We start from the raw sequence: 6,756 nt of genomic DNA, 5'->3' as shown, positions 1-6,756 counted from the left end.
CCCTCTCGATAAGATCTGTTAGGTTTACATGCGTATTCTATGTATTAATAAATGTTAAATATTAATTAATAAATATCCTCGTGTATTAGTACCTGTGTGTGTGCGTTGTTTGAGTTATGTCGCATGGTTGGATTCTAAAGCCATCAAAAGAATCAACTTTGTGATTTACTGCTACAATTAATAATTATTCCAGTAAATGCCCAAACCCTACAGAACTGGTGCCTTCAGAGAGCCACTACATTTACATTTTGGCTATGGCAACATTACAAGCTCCTTCAGGAACTTGTAGAAAAACTTTTTGGTTGGGTAGCTGCACTTCGGTAGCTGTATCATGTCTGTCATAGGTTATTGTAACAGGTAACTGTGGTGTGCTGACCAGCCAAATCTTTCCCACCTGCTCAACCTGGAGTTCCTTAACCTCACTTTTGCTCGTCACTGTGGCTTTACACTTTTCAGTGGCAGCCCCCTTTCTGATACCACATAACCTCTGAGTTGTGTCCCTAAGGAATGGCTTACTTGGGCATACCCAGTGGATATCCTTGGTTGATATACACAGTTCAAGGTTTGGAACAAGGTACAAATTCGGATCATCCTCCTGGTAAGCTACGAGCGGTGGGGTGGTCAACTTCACATGCATGTCCCCCCTCCAGAAGCCAACGTTCGATATAGACTTGAGTCTATAGATATCCTTGCTACTCACGATGGGAAGGTTCAACAGGAAACCTATTTCCTTGGCTTCGGGGTTGACATGTATGGGAATGGCACTGCCTAGACTGTATGCAAGATGTACTTGCACTGGCTGCACCATCTCGGAAGTGGTTGTCCTCAGTACTTCTTCTACTAAGGACAGTGGAACCAAGTAGGTTGGAATCTGTCCCATGGCTAGGCTAGTTACCGTGGCACTAAGCTCCCTAAGCAGATCCTGCATCAGCATTCTGACCTGTTGCACATAAGCATAGTCCCACTGTAACACGTCGACAATCCTGCCTTCGGTGTGGAGGGTGTTATTTAACACTGCTGCATGAAGGTTTACTGCTAAAATTGTGCCCTGTAAGGTTTTCCCTAGGCTTTTCAGCCGCTGCTGCTGTTGATACAGCCTGTCATAAATTTCTGGCATTTCCTTACGTAACCCAGACACCTGCCTACTCAGGGTGGTCAGGGTGACAGTGTTAGCAGCAAACAGACCAGCTGAAAATAGTGAACCCACGGCAGAGGCCGCAGCAATCAGACCCCCCAAGAACCTTTTGGGGCGGCTGAGGCCTGTCATCTCCTCCTGGGTGACTGTTGCCTTCCTCAGCTGGCGGAACATGTGTATAGTGTCTAGCTGGGCATGCCATATAGTATCCCCAGCCCACTACCTACCATGATATGACACCCTACTGTTCATGTTGATGTGCTTCCGAAACACATCATGTGGGTCCAGCCGTACATACACTCGCTGAGTATATGTTCTGCAATTTGTTAACAACAATCCGGGAGCGTCCTGCAGGACTATGCCGGTAGGAGGACCGGGTTCCACAACTTCAAGGGGCTGTGTCGAGGCGATCCACAGTACTTTCAGGACCAGCCGTGGCAGTTTTAGGATTCCCATTCTGGAACACAGATGAGGCACATGGTACAGTTCCACTATAATTTTGAATATATTTTCCTAGCAGGACCTACACTACAGTACCCAACTACCTGCAGCTACAAAGGGGCACCCCCCTCTTTGATCGGGTTTGGACTTTTAACCCTATTCTGTGTCCTCCGGCACCATTTGAGGTGGGCGATACAACCGGAGGTGGTTGCGATGCACCCACTTGTAGACCAGAGATTGCCTTCCCTTTTCAATCCGAATTCGATAAGCTACCGGTGATACCTTATCGACAATCTCCTGGGGTCCTGTCCAACTGGGTAAGAACTTCCGGGCCACCCCTGTGAGTTTGGCAAATTGGAAGTACAGGACCTTGTCTCCTACTTGGAGTTCCTGGTTAACTGCCTTTCGGTCATAGTATGCTTTCCTACCCTCTGCACTCCTTCCCAGATTGTTCTGGGCAAAAGCAAAGGTTGCCTGCAGATGTGCTCGCAGGTCTGACACATACTGATGGGCCGTAGCAGCCCCCGTCGTGCTCAGGTCCTCCACCCCATAAAGACAGTGTAGGGGAAGAGTCATCTTCCGACCTGTCATCATCTCAAAAGGTGGGACCCCCGTAGAGCAATGGGGCGTGGCTCGGATGGCCATCAGAACCAGGGGCAGCTTAATGTCCCAGTCCCTACTGCTGGTGGAGACAAATTTTTTGAGCATACTAACCACCGTTCGGTTTGCCCTTTCTGCCTGGCCCGAGGATTGAGGGTGGTAGGAGATATGCAACTGGGCCTTGACCCCAAGCATATTCCACAGGGTTGCCATTACTGTAGCTGTGAAATGGGTTCCCCGATCCGAGTCCACGGTCAGGGGGAGTCCCCATCGACTGAACACATGGTTCACCAACAGCACTGCAGTTGTCTCTGCCGTGTCGTTGGGTGCTGGGAGGCACTCAATCCATTTTGTGAATGCACACGTAAAAGTGAGGAAATATTTGTTCCCTCTGGATGACCTCACCAGCGGCCCCACCCAATCCATTTGTAGATTGGACCAGGGGAATGTCATGCCCTTTTTCTGGAGTGGTGCCCGGTGCAAGGGCCGTGATGGTTGGAACTGGCTACACGTCAGACACCCCTTTACATACGCGGCGATGTCTTGGCCCATGTGAGGCCAGAATGCCACCTGCTGGATAGTGTCGTATGTGGCCTTGATTCCCCGGTGACCCCCACAGGGCTCGTCATGAGCGTGTTGGATCATGACCCCCCCGATGGCAGCGGGGAACTACCCACTTTGGGACACCTTGTGCAACTGGTATACAAACCAACAACCCCTTTATAATTTTTAGATTGTCTTTCACCTCTGCCAGCTCCTTCAGCTCCGGAGACTGGCTCAGCACCTGCTCGGAAAGAGGTTGACTCACTGGGTCAGTGATATGCTGATACACTTCCCAATTGCTGGGTCCTGTTTCTGCATTTCCGCAAGATCGGTGTTAAAACCCTGTGACCCAAGCACTACAGATTGAGGGTCAGCTCTGACATCCTGTCTAGCCCTGCTTCGGGTGACCGCCTTGACCTCAGCCATGGTTTCTGGGGGTAGCCATTCCTGCTGGAACTGCCAGGGTTCACCCTCTAAGGCGCCAGATTTGGCCAGCCGGTCGGCCTCATCATTCCCGTCTTTGTCGGGTCCCTTCACCTGGGAGTGTCCCTTCACCTTCCTCCAGTAAACCATCATTCCAGCCTCGGTCATGAGCTTGTCACTGGCCAGGAACAACTCTTTGTTCTTTACTTCCTTGCCCCGGGCATTTTTCATGCCGTTACCCTTCCAATACGGAAGATGGGACACGAAGCTATGTCGGGCGTAGTTCGAGTCACTACAGATGACAAACTGTTTAAGGCCATTTGTCAGGGCCTGCTGGAGGGTGATCAGCACCCCAGCTACTTCCGCATACTGACTAGTTTTTGGTCCTAGCTTATAGCGGGTCGGCCCACAGGGAGTATTGTCTTGCCAGACTACTCCTACCCCTGCTAGCACCTGCTGTTCGTGGCGAAAAGAGCAACCGTCAACATAGGCCATGGGTAAGCCCTGGCCCACGTTCTCATCATAGTACCGATGATTGTTCGGTAGCTCAGCAGCGGGAATTGTTTCTGGAGCTTCCATGTCAGTGTCACAGCCGTGACACACTTGGCCCAAAGCCAGGCCCTGTCCCAGGTACATTTTCTTGCTCTGTGCATAACGTACCTCTATCTCATAGCCTTGTTATGCCATCATCCATGCCACAATCCTGCTATTTGACACCCTGCCCGCTTTCAGTCTCTGGCTATGCAGGAATGTCACAGGTTGGTGGCAGGTTTCGATGATGATCTTTTGTCCCCCAACATAACTACGGAAGTGTTCTACCGACCAGACCGTAGACAACAGGGCCTTCTCGCAGTCCAAGAACTTTTGCTCCACTGGGCTCAGGGCTCGACTGGCATACGCCACCACCCTTCGCTCTTGGTCATATTCCTGACTCAGAGCAGCCCCAAGGCAGTGCTCTGAGAACCCTGCTTCAAGGGAGAAGACCTTATTTTCTTATCGATTCCAGGTGAACTGCCTGTTTCCAAAGGAAAAGGCCAGTTTGTACTGGTCTGTCGGTTCTATCTTAAGGGTCCAGAACCCATTGGCCACATCCACTGTGGTGAAATATTTCGCTGTTGTCACCTTGGCTAACTCCTGATCTAGGTAGATCATTGGCCATCGTGACAAAGGAACCTGTTTATTCAGCTGCTGGTAGTCAATGGTCAGACGCCACTTACCATTGGGTTTCAGCACCGGCCACAGTGGGGAGTTATAAGTGGAGTTACACTCCCTTATGATCTGACGCTCTAGTAGAGCATCAAACGTCTGCTTTATGGACTCGTATGCCGTGAGGGGAATGCGATACTGCCTGACATAGGTTGGGCGGGCGCCAGGGGCCGTGGGAATGCACACTGTGTGCAAATCCGTCACCCCGCAGTCATAGGCGTCCCGTGCAAACACTTCCTGGAAATCCTGGAAGATCTGACGCAGCTGCTGACGCTGGCTTTCCGTTTCCAGGGCATCTGCCTTACCAACCTGTTCCTGTACCTGCTCTAGCAACCCCGCTTTTGACGGCATGGCGGTATCCCGGGTCGCACTCTCGGCTGAGTGGTCCGTCGGAACACTTGCGCGTACTGTGTACACAACCATCTCATCCTTATAGCTAAGGTCCACCCTGCACACCTCCTGGTTGCAGAATCCCTCTATTGGCATAATTGCAATCATCCGCCGGGGGTAGGTGTAGTACACCTGCTCGTTTCCCCCCTCCCTGGCCAAGGGACCAGGGAGCTGCCCCAGTACTGGGATGGCCAGTTCGAAATCATAGAAAACATTGTAAATTACCAGTCCCATGTCAGTGCGAGCAGGGATTTTGACATCTTGTTTTGCTATGTTCTGCACCAACAGGCAGGTGGCTCGGCCATTCCGTTCCAGTCTGGGGGTACCACAGACTGCTAGGTTCAGTCTGATAAACTGAGCTGATGGTTGAAAGAAAACCATCTCAGCGTCCATTCTCTGTCCCCTCTTTAGGACAAGGTGTACCGGAAACCCTACTGATGATGCAGGAACGATCAGGTCCAATTCGTTTACTACCTGGCAGGCCTGAGGAATCGTCTGACCTGACCGAATGTTCTCGGGGTCGCCGCTTAGAGAGTGGGCATCTGGGTTCACCCGTGTCCACAGCACACTGTTTACTGTGTCCAGCTGGGCGCCCAGTCGAACCAACAGGTCTGCTAAATACAGACCGAATGGGTCAGCTGAGGTGCTACCTGGAAGTAGTGAGCAAACTTCCTTTTTCCGATGGAGATGGAAGCTACACAGCTTCCTTTGCTCCAAATGGACCTATGAGGTGGGGGTGCCCACCACAGAACCTGTGACTGCGTCACCAGGGTCACCTGACGGCTTCGCGACAGGTCCTCGAACAGACTTCACTGATTATGGACTTCTCAGAGCTGAGGCTAAGAATTACATCATCAACCTGCACTTCTGCCACCTGGACCCCTCCCACCACCATGGGGTGGTAGTCCTGGTCCCCCTGAGGTACCAGGGCACACAGAAAGGACTCCCATTCATTACCGGACAGGGAGATCCACTCTTCTTCAGGGATGAAAAGGGGGTGTGCTTTACCTGGCGGGTCAAGCAGCTGCTCGGAGCACTGCTCCTGTAGTTGGGAGACCGTGGGAGTGCTGGCCTGGGCAGGACTTCGCTGTAGCTTTGGAAAGCAAGAAGAGACATTTATTCTCGTCCAGAGGAACCAGGAGGAACCTCCAACTCAGCTATAGTGTTCAGTGGGTACTGTGTGATCACAGCATAACCACTGAACCCCCCTTTTTGCTGTACGACAGGCTTAGGGTTTTTGACCTGAGCCCACAATTTTCCACGCTGGCAGTCCACCAGAGGCTCCAGCCTGTCAAGCAGGTCTTGGCCAATGAGTAGTGGCTCTGTTTTAAACCTAGAGACGTAAACAGGATGCACCACGTTCATTGGCCCGAACCTAAGTGCCACCCACACTCAGTGTGTGATCCTGGCATGATCCTGGGTATAGCTGGAAATATCTATCTTACACGGTTCTACCTTAAGTCTGATGCCTTTTCCTTTCGCTACTCGTTTGAGCTCGCTGAGTAGATCGGCTGACATCAAACTAATTTCAGCCCCAGTGTCAATCAGTGCTTCTCTATCTAAGACGTTTTCAAGAGAAACCTTGATATAAATACGCCTTGCTTTGCCTTTCTGGCTGAGATTCCCTAAGAATTGTTGGAAGCCTGCCTTTTCTTTGACTTCAGGGGCGGGGTCAGCGCCCAACTCAGAGTCACAGCCTTCTTCACAGATAGACTGAGGGAGGGGCTTGGGACGGATCCCAGCCTCCTCCAGTGAGAAGGGGCGTGGTCCCCCTCAGCTCATTCACGCTTCCGGCATTCGGTGCGGAAGGTTTACCCTGTCCTGATCTCTCAAGCAGGGCTTGTTCAAGCCGGGCCAGGCGGGCTGCAGTCGACTCCCTTTGTCCAGCCTTATGATAGGATCTGCCTGAGCCCTTGCCTTCCCCGTAGCGCTCCCGGCGGCTCTGACGCTTAGTGCGGTCCTGCCTGCCTATTTTGCGCCGGGGCTTATAGGGCTCAGGAACCTCAGCTCCCTCGAGC

Source organism: Lepisosteus platostomus, chromosome 5 (assembly GCF_059453375.1).
Source record: "Lepisosteus platostomus isolate fLepPlt1 chromosome 5, fLepPlt1.hap1, whole genome shotgun sequence".
Classification (NCBI taxonomy): domain Eukaryota; kingdom Metazoa; phylum Chordata; class Actinopteri; order Semionotiformes; family Lepisosteidae; genus Lepisosteus; species Lepisosteus platostomus.
This window is presented reverse-complemented; position numbering follows the sequence as displayed.